We start from the raw sequence: 12,523 nt of genomic DNA, 5'->3' as shown, positions 1-12,523 counted from the left end.
TTACTAATTAGACTCCAGCTATAGTTTTGGAAAGATTTTTATGTACTACAATTTGATAAATCTGTCAAATTATCTGAAGCCAAGAAAATATATAAGCCAGGAAATAAGTTATTACAGACATTTTATTTAAATTAATAATGTGTATCATTACCACCTGGCTGAAAAAAAAAACCAGCATATGCTGGTTAGGTATGTTTTGGTGCTGGGATGCTGGTTTTAGCTGGTTTATGCAAAGACAGGCATTAACCAGCAAAGGACCAGCATAAACCAGCTAAAACCAGCATCCCAGCACCAAAACATACCTAACCAGCATATGCTGTTTATTTCAGCAGGGCATTACACACTAATGTGTATATTTATTATGGTGATTGCATTTGCATTTTATTACACAATCTCATAATTGGATATTTCTGTTAAATATCATCTGAAATACGATACGAATCGTACAATATATTTGAAATGATTTCAAAACTAAAATGTTTTGTACTTTGAAACAAAATGTGTGGACTTTTTACATGGTCCCTTACTAAAACTTGTACAATTTCCAATTAATCTCACAGTAAAGGCTAACTTTACACTGCTGATGTGTTCTGCTCAAATTATTTTACAGTCAAACATGCTAAATTAATTTGGAAAGGGCATATTTAACACGGGAATCATAACGTAATGCTCGTTCTAAATAGACGATTATTATGTGCCTAAAAGGCCTACTTTCCAACAATGATCGATCTCTTTCGAATATTTAAAATATTGTGGCGACGGACATTAATAACAGCAAAGTGTAATAACACTATTATGATGTTCACGCTGGCTAATTTTTCTATTTAGCCTAGTACAAATGGATATTTCACAATGTCCTTTATAATGTACAGTTATAGTAAGCTAAACACCAGCTAAACACCACAGACAAAGGTGAAACAAAACAAAACACCCTAACTACATATTTTGACGTCACATTTATATTATCAACATTCGCCGATAACATACCTTTAATTAGCCTCGATTATCCCGCAGAAAATCCACAGTGCAATGCGAGGCGAACGTGTGTGGCGTATTTCCAGCTGACGTTAGGGGCGCTATTTTCAGGAACGCTCCACAGGGTCGTATTTGGGGCAAGATGCAAACGACCTGTATGGTCGTATAGATTGGAGGACTTGTTGTGCCTTCAATCATTAGTCTCCCTTTATAAGTCTGTCTTTGTTATGAGTTCATTGGCGGTTCTTAAATGTTACCAGTACGTGTGTGGAAGTTCTCTGTGTTCCTGCCTGTTCAGTTCAGAAGATTCTATTAAATATATTGTGTTTATACCTATACCATAACACTAATGCAGAAAAATTATAATGCTCGATTCAAATTTGCCAAAACATATCTTGATAATCCTCGAAGTTCTGGGGAATGTTTTGAGGACTGATGAATTGAAAGTGGAACTGTTTGGAAGACAGTTAACTGTTGATTACGGAGGTTTGACTCTACACTCTTAAAAATAAAGGTGCTTCACGATGCCACAGAATAACCTTTTCTGTCTAAATGGTTCCATAAAGAACCTTTAACATCTGAAGAAAATTTCTGTTTCACAAAAGGTTCTTTGTGGTGAAAGAAGGTTCACCATATTATAAAAAGGTAAGAAAGAGATGGTTCCTTAAAGAATCTTTGACTTAAAGACCCTTTTAAAGCACCTTTATTTTAAGAGTGTATGCCAGCTTTCACAGAATCTTGTTGCCATGTCTTGAGAATTTAAAGAGTGGCTCTTTAGTGGTTTAAGTCCTATAGATGTTTGAGTCAATCTTGGTGAGTTTTTATCGACCACAGCTCCTCTTACCTGTGGTGTCCCCCAAGGGTCTATTCTTGCCCCACTTTTGTTTTCCCTATTTAAGAAACATTGTGTTTTGTTTCATTATTATATCAATGACATATTATCTGCCACTGAAACTAAAAAAATAACTCTAATAACCAGAATAATTTAACTCCTTTTTGATCTCCTTCCAGTTCTTAACGCTCAATGTGAAAAACAATACAGGCATCGTTATGTTTGGGCTAAAGTTGCACTCAAGCTTTGGAACAATTTACCTTTTAAAAAGTTTGGGATCAGTACGGTTTTTAAAGAAGTCTCTTCTGCTCATCAAGGCTGCATTTATTTGATCAAAAATACTGAAAAATACAGTAATATTGCAAAATGTTTTACCAATATAAAATAAAGGTTTTATTTGAATATACTTTAAAATATAATTTATTCCTGTCATACAAAGCTGAATTTTCATCAGCTGTTACTTCAGTCTTAAGTGTCACATGATCCTTCAGAATTTATTATTAGAATGATCAATGTTGGAAACAATTGTGCTGCCACATATTGTTTTGGAACCTGTGATATTTCTTTTAGGATTCTTTGATGAATAAAAAGTTAAAAAGAACAGCATTTAATCAAAATATAAATCTTTTTCAACAATGTAAATCTATGCTATAACTTTTATTAATTGAACACATCCTTGGTGAATAAAAGTATTAATTTCTTTCAAAAAAAGAAAGAATAAAAATGTACTGACCCCAAACTTTTGAACAGTAGTGTATATTGTTAGAAAATATTCCGATTTTAAATAAATGCTGTCTTTTTAACCTTTTTATCGATCAAAGAATCCTGAAAAAAAGTATCACAGGTTCCAAAAAAATATTAAGAAGCACAGCTGTTTTCAACACTGATAATAAATCAGTATGTTAGAATGATTTCTGAAGCATCATGTGACACTGAAGACTGGAGTAATGATGCTTTTAAATTTAGCTTTGTATCACAGGAATAAATATCATTTTAAAACAAATTAAAATATTTCACAACATTACAGTTTTTTCTGTATTTTTGATCAAATAAATGCAGCCTTGATGAGCAGAAGAAACAACTTTAAAAACCATTTCAAATCTTACTGATTCTAAACTTTTGTGCAGCAGTGTATATCCACTTTTAAAACACTCATAAACATATTAGTCTTTGGGTTTAAATTGTACAGCATAAGCTGAGAGTTTCTTTCATATGTATGATTTTATTATATCCATGTATGTGTTTACAGACATATAGAGAGGTGAAATCACTCCACAACTTTCTCAGGGCGCTGGATACGCCGGTGGTCATTGTTGCTCGTGTCGCCGCTCGTCTCCACTGAAAATTATTTTATAGCTTCTAAAGCGCTTCACATAGCATCCCTTACAATAAAAACAAATACAAGTACACATACCATCAGAAAATACAAATGCATACATGTGCTAAATGCAATGAGGATTTAAAAATAAGTGACTGTGCCTCGTGAATCGTAACTGGAACTGTGTTTTTGCAGATGAGGGCCAAACATCTAAAAATTATCAAAAACCACTAATTTTCCTTTAAAATCCTTCATTACACAGTCATCAGTAGTTATTGAGCATGTATGGCAGAGCTCAGAAGCATAACTTTTTAGACAGAACATTTTTGTCATCAATCTGACTTATATTAACAACAGTGCAAGAAGTAAGAAGTGTAAAAACCTAATTTTTATAAATAGAAATGTCTGACTTTGTGACCAAGTTGGGACTTGATTTTACTATTGTATTTTCATATTAACATTCACAATCACAATCGTTCATCCACAGTATTATGTACATCATGGTAACCACTGGTAAAATGTCACATCTTTTACGCAGCTAATTTTAATCATGCACTATATAATAATATAAACATTTTATAAAATATAATACATAATTATGATTTAATATAGACAGATATAATATAATATAATATAAATTCTCTATATTGAGGCACTACTTAATAATGTTTGGGAATAAAATACATTTTATTACCATTTAAGGTTTAACAACCATATTATTTGTTTGTGACTCCAAACGTGTCTAGAAAGAACACAAGTGATATAATCGGATTACCTTTTCAAGTAACTAGTGAAATTTTTAATTTACAAGGAAATATCTTGAGTCACGTTTCAAATAAGCAATGCAACTTACTTTGTTTTAACATTTATTGACTGACACCTCTCCTGTCCCCATACTGAGAGAAATTTGGAGTGCAGTGCAAAAAGTAACACAAAAGTAATCTAATGCATTATTTTCTATAAAAAGTAACTAATGCAATTAGTTACTTTTTTTATGGAGTAACGCAATATTGTAATGCATTACTTTTAAAAGTAACCTTCCCCACAAAATAAAGAAGCTTTAAGGGTTCTTCACAGCGATGCCATAGAACCTCAGTCAAAGGTGCTTTAAAGAACCATCTCTTTTTTACCTTTTTATAATCTGAAGAACCTTCTTTTGCCACAAAGAACCTGAAGGTTCTTCAGATTTTAACGTTTATTATGGAACCATTTAGACAAGAAAAGGTTCTTCTATGGCATCGTGAAGCACCTTTATTTTTGAGAGTGCAATACTGGTTCTCAGCATGTCTAAAGGTGGGAAAAAAAGATTATTCATATTTCTGAGGAGGTATTTAGACTTTAATGAAATGAAGCCAAACCTGGTATACAGAATGCCCCAAAAACATATTTACAAGCCAGAGACACAGCCAATTAAAGGGAGTTAGAAAGATCATTCAGTACAAACCAGTTAGTGAAAGTCCTGCTGGTACGCTACAGCTGTTCATGTGAAAGAGTAGAAAAGAACGAGGCTCAGGGAGGAGATGAGTAAATACAAGGACAATCGAGGAAGGCGTCTGCAGCCGTCACCACAATACACGTCGCCATTTATAGTCAGGAATAAACTCTAAACTGCAAAGTGACTCTACTGCTCAAGCTGCAGGAGGAGAAGTGTGTTCACATCAGAGGAAATAGAGACACATGTACATATCAACAAACATATATATTACACTGCGGTCAGAAAGAGCTTCTGTTGATCATAGACAGGGAAGATTATTGGAACGTGGGGCTCTTTCGTGAATCACAAGCAGAATTGTGGAAATGATCTGTAAAACCATTCTTATATTGACTTTAGATGACAGTTTACTTGAGAAAATGATGTGACTGGTTAATAAAGAGTGGTTTCGAATGGTCTAGCATTTAAAAATGTGTTAAGAAAATGTCTTGTTGCACATACTGATACATGGCATAACAATTTACGCAAGAACAGTTTAACTCTCACACTGCAAAAACTGCTTTTCTTACTTAGAATTTCTGTCTTGTTTCCAGCCAAAATATCTAAAAATTCTTGAATCAGGAAGGATTTTCTAGACAAGTAAAAATTATTGTCTTGTTTTTAGTAAAAACAAGTCAAAATTAAGCGAGTTTTTGCTTAGAACAAGCAAAATAATCTGCCAATGGGGTAAGAAAAAAAATCTTATTTCAAGCAGACAACTAGATTTATTTTTCTTACCCCATTGGCAGATTATTTTGCTTGTTTTAAGCAAAAACTCACTTCATTTTGACTTGTTTTTACTAAAAACAAGACAATAACTTTTTCTTGTCTAGAAAATCCTTCCTGATTTAAGAATTTTTAGATATTTTGGCTGGAAACCAGACAAAAAAATCTAAGTAAGAAAAGCATTTTTTGCAGTGTGCACGTGAATGTTTTTATTTTCCACCACAGAATTTCGTTTTAAAAAGTAATTGCGACTTTTTTCTTGCAATTCTGACTTTTTTTAAGAAAGTCAGAATTGTATGAAAAAGTCTGAATTGTGTTAAAAAAGCTTGAAATGCGAGAAAAAAGTCTGACTTGCGAGATACAAATTTGCAGTTCAAAATTTTCTCGCAATAGCAATAATGCAAAAAAATCTCACAATTATGACTTTTTTTCTCAGCATTGCGATATAAACTCGCGATTGCAAGAAATAAAGTTGCAGGATATAAATGAAAAAGAAAAAAGTCATAATTGTGAATTTATATTTCGCATTTAAAAAAATAATTATTTCATAATTGTTTTGCTTTTTTGTAATTCTTTTTTTATAACTGTTTTATAATTCTGACTTTTTTCCCTCGCAAAAACAAGACAAGTTTGTCATGCAATTGCAAGAAAAAAGTCAGAATTGCGAAATATAAACTGTTTTTTTTTTTATTACTCTTTTATATCGCAAAATTCGGACTTTTTCTCGCAATTCTGACATTCTTCTCAGAATTTTCTCTTTACTGCTGGAATAACATCAAAACTGCAAAATATAAATGATGAGATAAATGTCATAATTGTGAGTTGATGAGACAACTGCAGGTTTATATCTCGCAATTGCAAGTTTATATCTTGCAATTCAGACTTTTTTTCTCCCAATAATGAGAAAATTCTGAGAAAAAAGCCAGAAGTTTATATCACATAATTGCAAGAAAAAAGTCAGAATTGTGAAATATAAATTCACAATTAGGACTTTCTTTTAATTGTTTATATCTCAAAATTCTGACCTTTTAATTGCAATTCTGAATTTTCTTTTTATTGCGGGAAGAGCTGCAGAGATAACAATTCAGAGATAAAAGTCATAATTGTGAGTCAATGACAGAATCTCGCAATTCTTTTTTCTCTCACTAAAACAAGAAAATTCAGAGAAAAAGTCAAAATTGCAAGTTTATGTCACACAATTGCAAGAAAAAAGTCCGAATTGCAAAATATAAACTCACAATTAGGACATTTTCTTTTAATTGTGAGCTCGCAATTCTGACTTTTTTCTCCAAATTTTCTCTTTATTGCTGGAAAAACATCAAAACTGAAATATAAACTCACAATTCAGGGATAAAAGTCATAATTGTGAGTTTACGAGACAATTGCAGGTTTATATCTCGCAATTGTGAGTTTATATCCCAGAATTCTGACTTTATAACTTACAAAGTCAGAATTGCGGGATATAAACTTAACTCATAATAATGAGAAAATTCTGAGAAAAAGGTCAGAATTGCAAATTTATTTCACACTCTTGCAAGAAAAAAGTCAGAACTGTGACATAAAAAGTCGCAATAACTTTTTTAGTTTTTCTTCAGCGGTGGAAGCAAACTGTTTAATTTTTACCTTTTTTTTGTGTGATCTTGCAATTTTTAAATCAAAATGTCATAGCAGGAACATACAGTGAATCAAGATTTTTCTCTGGTGATGTATGCTTCTCCAATCAATAGTCAGTTTAAACCCTGTTCCTTTTTTACAGTCGACTGCAAGTTGATAACTTTTTCACTGCAATGTCTCAAAATCGAATCAACAACCCATGCATAAATCCAAGTGTGTTTTTTTTTTATTTTCTATAATCTTCTGCACTTAGATATACGTCACAATACAGAAGAAACGTTCTGTCGCTACTTGGGCTTCATCTCGACTTTAGTAAACTGCAGCATGTGTTAGAAATGGTTTTAGTTGCATGAACTATTTTGCAAATAGATTTGTTGCATAATCATTTACATATGAATGTTTTCAAGAATGATTTACATACCAATTTTGCTTGTGATGGAGGAATGAGGCCCAGTATGAGGAATATTTTAAAAAATATATTAAAAACCAGGCTGCTCAGAATACATTTTTCAGGTTTTAGTAGTCTACTCAACTTTCTAGGGGTGAACGAAAACTGCTCGTGTGGATGGTTTGTAGTGGACGGTCTCGCTTTCTCTCTCAATCTGTCTCTTCTTCCTTTCTGTGTTCAGGCAGTGAGGAAGACACCTCTCCTAAGGGGTCCTGATAGCATGCGACAGTCACCTCACTAACAGGCCCTGAGTCAGCACCCATAACTCCTGCGAGAGGATGTGTGTCCGCAAAGGCGTCCGTTTCGCTTCTAATTTCCCGAAGTGCGTGTGGGGCGAGAGACAGACAGGTAGACAGAGTGAGAAAGAAAGAGGTCTGTCGCTGTAGATGCAGTAAAGACGTGGTTATGATGGGTCCCTGCATGGCAGAGATAATTATAATCCTCTAGTTGGGTTGACGAGTAGGTTTTGTCACACTTGTACTGATCTGTAAGTGTGATTTCAAGCGTTCCTCAGAGGTCGGATCCAGTGCAGATAATCCCAATGAAGTCCAGAATCATTAACTCTGAATTTCCCACTTCCACACAAGCAAAACAAAACAGCCACTAATACACCTTGAGTCAGTACAACCGGACGACTGCAGTTGCATGCGACAGCTCCAGGTTGCTTCAAATCCTGTGTACCACAAAAGAGACAAAACACAAGATTAGTTTGTGCATTTTTTAAAGGACAGACCTTAAAGGAATAGTTCACCAAACTCAGACTAGTTTGTTTCTTTGGAGAAATGGGTCATTCCATCACTTGCTCACCAATGGACCATCTGCAGTGAATGGGTGCCGTCAGAATGAGAGTCAAGACAGCTGATAAAAACATCACAATAATCCACACCACTCCAGTCCATCAATTGAGAAAACAAAAGCTGCATGTTTGTAAGAAACAAATCTATCTTTAAGACATTTTTAACTTTAAACTGAGTCCATAATCCATCCAGTGAAAAAGTGGTCTGGTCCAAATCAGGAGAGGACTTTTTATTAGAAATAAAGTCAGAATTGTTTAAAAAAAAAAAATCAGAATTGTGTTAAAAAAAAAGCCTGAAATGAGAGAAAAAAGTCAGAATTGCAATACACATTCGCAATTTTAATTTTTTTTGCAATTGCGAGTTTACATCTCACAATTCTGACTTTTTTTTAATCAGAAATAAAGTCAGAATTGTTTGAAAAAAATCTGAATTGTGTAAAAAAAAGCCTGAAATGAAAGAAAAAAAGTCTAAATTGCAAGATACAAATTCGCAATTCTAAATTTTCTCTCAACTGCGAGTTTACATCTTTCAATTCTGGCTTTTTTCTCGCAATAACGAAAAAAATGTTTATGACTCTTTCTTTTAATTGTGACTGTCTCAAAATTCTGACTTTTTTCTGCAATTCTGACTTTTTTTCTCAGAATTGTGATATAAACTCACAATTTTGAGTTATAAAGTTCAATTTTGACTTTTTTTCTCAGAATTTGACTACAAACAGAACTGTGAAATATAAACACAATTCAGAGATGAAAGTCATAATTGTCAGTTTATAAGAGAATTGCAGGTTTATATTTTGCAATTGAGAGTTTATATCTTGGAATTCTGACTTTTTTCTCACAATTGTGGGTTTACATCTCACAATTCTGACTTTTTTTTATCAGAAATAAAGTCAGAATTGTTTGAAAAAAATCTGAATTGTGTAAAAAAAAAAAAAAGCCTGAAATAAAAGAAAAACACATTCGCAATTCTAAATTTTCTCTCAATTGCCAGTTTACATCTTGCAATTCTGGCTTTTTTCTCGCAATAACGAGAAATTCTGAGCAAAAAAAAATTCTATGACTCTTTCTTTTAATTGTGACTGTCTCAAAATTCTGACTTTTTTCTGCAATTCAGATTTTTTTCTCAGAATTGTGATATAAACTCACAATTGTGAGTTATAAAGTCCAATTCTGACTTTTTTTCTCAGAATTGGACTATAAACATCAGAACTGTGAAATATAAACTCACAATTCAGAGATGAAAGTCATAATTGTCAGTTTATGAGAGAATTGCAGGTTTATATTTTGCAATTGAGAGTTTATATCTTGGAATTCTGACTTTTTTCTCACAATTGTGGGTTTACATCTCACAATTCTGACTTTTTTTTATCAGAAATAAAGTCAGAATTGTTTGAAAAAAATCTGAATTGTGTAAAAAAAAAAAAAAGCCTGAAATAAAAGAAAAACACATTCGCAATTCTAAATTTTCTCTCAATTGCCAGTTTACATCTTGCAATTCTGGCTTTTTTCTCGCAATAACGAAAAATTCATAGCAAAAAAAAATGTTTATGACTCTTTCTTTTAATTGTGACTGTCTCAAAATTCTGACTTTTTTCTGCAATTCTGACTTTTTTTCTCAGAATTGTGATATAAACTCACAATTGTGAGTTATAAAGTTCAATTTTGACTTTTTTTCTCAGAATTGGACTATAAACATCAGAACTGTGAAATATAAACACAATTCAGAGATGAAAGTCATAATTGTCAGTTTATGAGAGAATTGCAGGTTTATATTTTGCAATTGAGAGTTTATATCTTGGAATTCTGACTTTTTTCTCACAATTGTGGGTTTATATCTCACAATTCTGACTTTTTTTATCAGAAATAAAGTCAGAATTGTTTGAAAAAAATCTGAATTGTGTAAAAAAAGCCTGAAATAAAAGAAAAACACATTCGCAATTCTAAATTTTCTCTCAATTGCCAGTTTACATCTTGCAATTCTGGCTTTTTTCTCGCAATAACGAGAAATTCTGAGCAAAAAAAAATTCTATGACTCTTTCTTTTAATTGTGACTGTCTCAAAATTCTGACTTTTTTCTGCAATTCAGATTTTTTTCTCAGAATTGTGATATAAACTCACAATTGTGAGTTATAAAGTCCAATTCTGACTTTTTTTCTCAGAATTGGACTATAAACATCAGAACTGTGAAATATAAACACAATTCAGAGATGAAAGTCATAATTGTCAGTTTATAAGAGAATTGCAGGTTTATATTTTGCAATTGAGAGTTTATATCTTGGAATTCTGACTTTTTTCTCACAATTGTGGGTTTATATCTCACAATTCTGACTTTTTTTATCAGAAATAAAGTCAGAATTGTTTGAAAAAAATCTGAATTGTGTAAAAAAAGCCTGAAATAAAAGAAAAACACATTCGCAATTCTAAATTTTCTCTCAATTGCCAGTTTACATCTTGCAATTCTGGCTTTTTTCTCGCAATAACGAGAAATTCTGAGCAAAAAAAAATTCTATGACTCTTTCTTTTAATTGTGACTGTCTCAAAATTCTGACTTTTTTCTGCAATTCAGATTTTTTTCTCAGAATTGTGATATAAACTCACAATTGTGAGTTATAAAGTCCAATTCTGACTTTTTTTCTCAGAATTGGACTATAAACATCAGAACTGTGAAATATAAACTCACAATTCAGAGATGAAAGTCATAATTGTCAGTTTATGAGAGAATTGCAGGTTTATATTTTGCAATTGAGAGTTTATATCTTGGAATTCTGACTTTTTTCTCACAATTGTGGGTTTATATCTCACAATTCTGACTTTTTTTATCAGAAATAAAGTCAGAATTGTTTGAAAAAAATCTGAATTGTGTAAAAAAAGCCTGAAATAAAAGAAAAACACATTCGCAATTCTAAATTTTCTCTCAATTGCCAGTTTACATCTTGCAATTCTGGCTTTTTTCTCGCAATAACGAGAAATTCTGAGCAAAAAAAAATTCTATGACTCTTTCTTTTAATTGTGACTGTCTCAAAATTCTGACTTTTTTCTGCAATTCAGATTTTTTTCTCAGAATTGTGATATAAACTCACAATTGTGAGTTATAAAGTCCAATTCTGACTTTTTTTCTCAGAATTGGACTATAAACATCAGAACTGTGAAATATAAACTCACAATTCAGAGATGAAAGTCATAATTGTCAGTTTATGAGAGAATTGCAGGTTTATATTTCACAATTGAGAGTTTATATCTTGGAATTCTGACTTTTTTTCTTGAAATAACGAGAAAATTCTGGGAAAAATTGAGAATTGCAAGTTTATGTCATGCAATTGCAAGAAAAAAATCAGAATTGCAAGATATAAACTTTTTTTATGACTCCTTTTCTTTTAATTGTGAGTTTATGTCTCAAAATGTTTTCTCATTTTTCTCAGAATTGTGATATAAACTCACAATTGTGAGTTATAATGTCCAATTCTGAGTTTTTTCTCAGAATTTTCTCTTTATTGCTGGAAAAACATCAAAACTGCAAAATATAAACTCACAATTCAGAGATAAAAGTCATAATTGTGAGTCGATGAGAGAACTGCAGGTTTATATCTCACAATTCTGACTTTTTTTCTTGCAAAAACTAGAAAATTCTGAGAAAAAGTCACGCAATTGCAAGAAAAAGGTCAGAATTGCGAAATATAAACTGTTTTTTTATTGTAAGTTTATATCTCAAAATTCTGACTTTTATTGCAATTCTGACTTTTTTCTCAGAATTGTGGTATGAACTCACAATTGAAATAAGAATTGTGCATTTATATTTCGCAATTCTGACTTTTTTCTTGCAATAATGAGAAAATTCTGAGAAAAAAGTCTGAATTTTATATCATGCAATTGCATGAAAATGGTAAGAATTGCAAGATATAAACTCTTTCTTGACTTTTTTGACTTTTTTTGCAATTCTGACTTTTTTCACAGAATTGTCTCTTTGTGGGAAAAAACATCAGAACTGTGAAATATAAACTCACAGTTCAGAGATAAAAGTCATAATTTTTGAGTTTATGAGGGAATTGCAGGTGTATATCTCACAATTACAGATTTATATCTTGCAATTCTGTCTTTTTTCTTGCGATTTCAATAATGAGAATATTCTGAGAAAAAAAAGTCAGAATTGCAAGTTTACACAACTACAAATGTGTTAATGTCTTTTTTAAAAAGTCTTGAAAATGATTTTGTTTCTTGCAAACATGCAGCTTTTGTCTTCTCAAGATGTTAATTGATGGACTGGAGTAGTGTGGATCATTGTGATGTTTTTATCAGCTGTTTGGACTTATTCTGACGGCACCCATTCACTGCAGAGGATCCATTGG

At 32.0% G+C, this 12,523-nt stretch overlaps 1 protein-coding gene across 1 annotated transcript in view; it reads right to left on the bottom strand.

Annotated features, from left to right (window-relative positions):
* Positions 1-7,330: 7,330 nt before the first annotated feature.
* LOC141292253 (janus kinase and microtubule-interacting protein 2-like) overlaps positions 7,331-12,523 on the bottom strand; it is a 49,294-nt gene continuing 44,101 nt past the window's right edge. Inside the window, exon 22 of the mRNA XM_073824254.1 lies at positions 7,331-8,057. The gene's annotated coding sequence lies outside the window, so the exon portion shown is untranslated. The remainder of the gene's footprint in view (positions 8,058-12,523) is intronic.

This window comes from Garra rufa, chromosome 19, assembly GCF_049309525.1.
Source record: "Garra rufa chromosome 19, GarRuf1.0, whole genome shotgun sequence".
Taxonomy (NCBI): Eukaryota; Metazoa; Chordata; class Actinopteri; order Cypriniformes; family Cyprinidae; genus Garra; species Garra rufa.
Note: the sequence above shows the minus strand (reverse complement) of the source record. Positions and strands in the feature narration are given on the sequence as shown.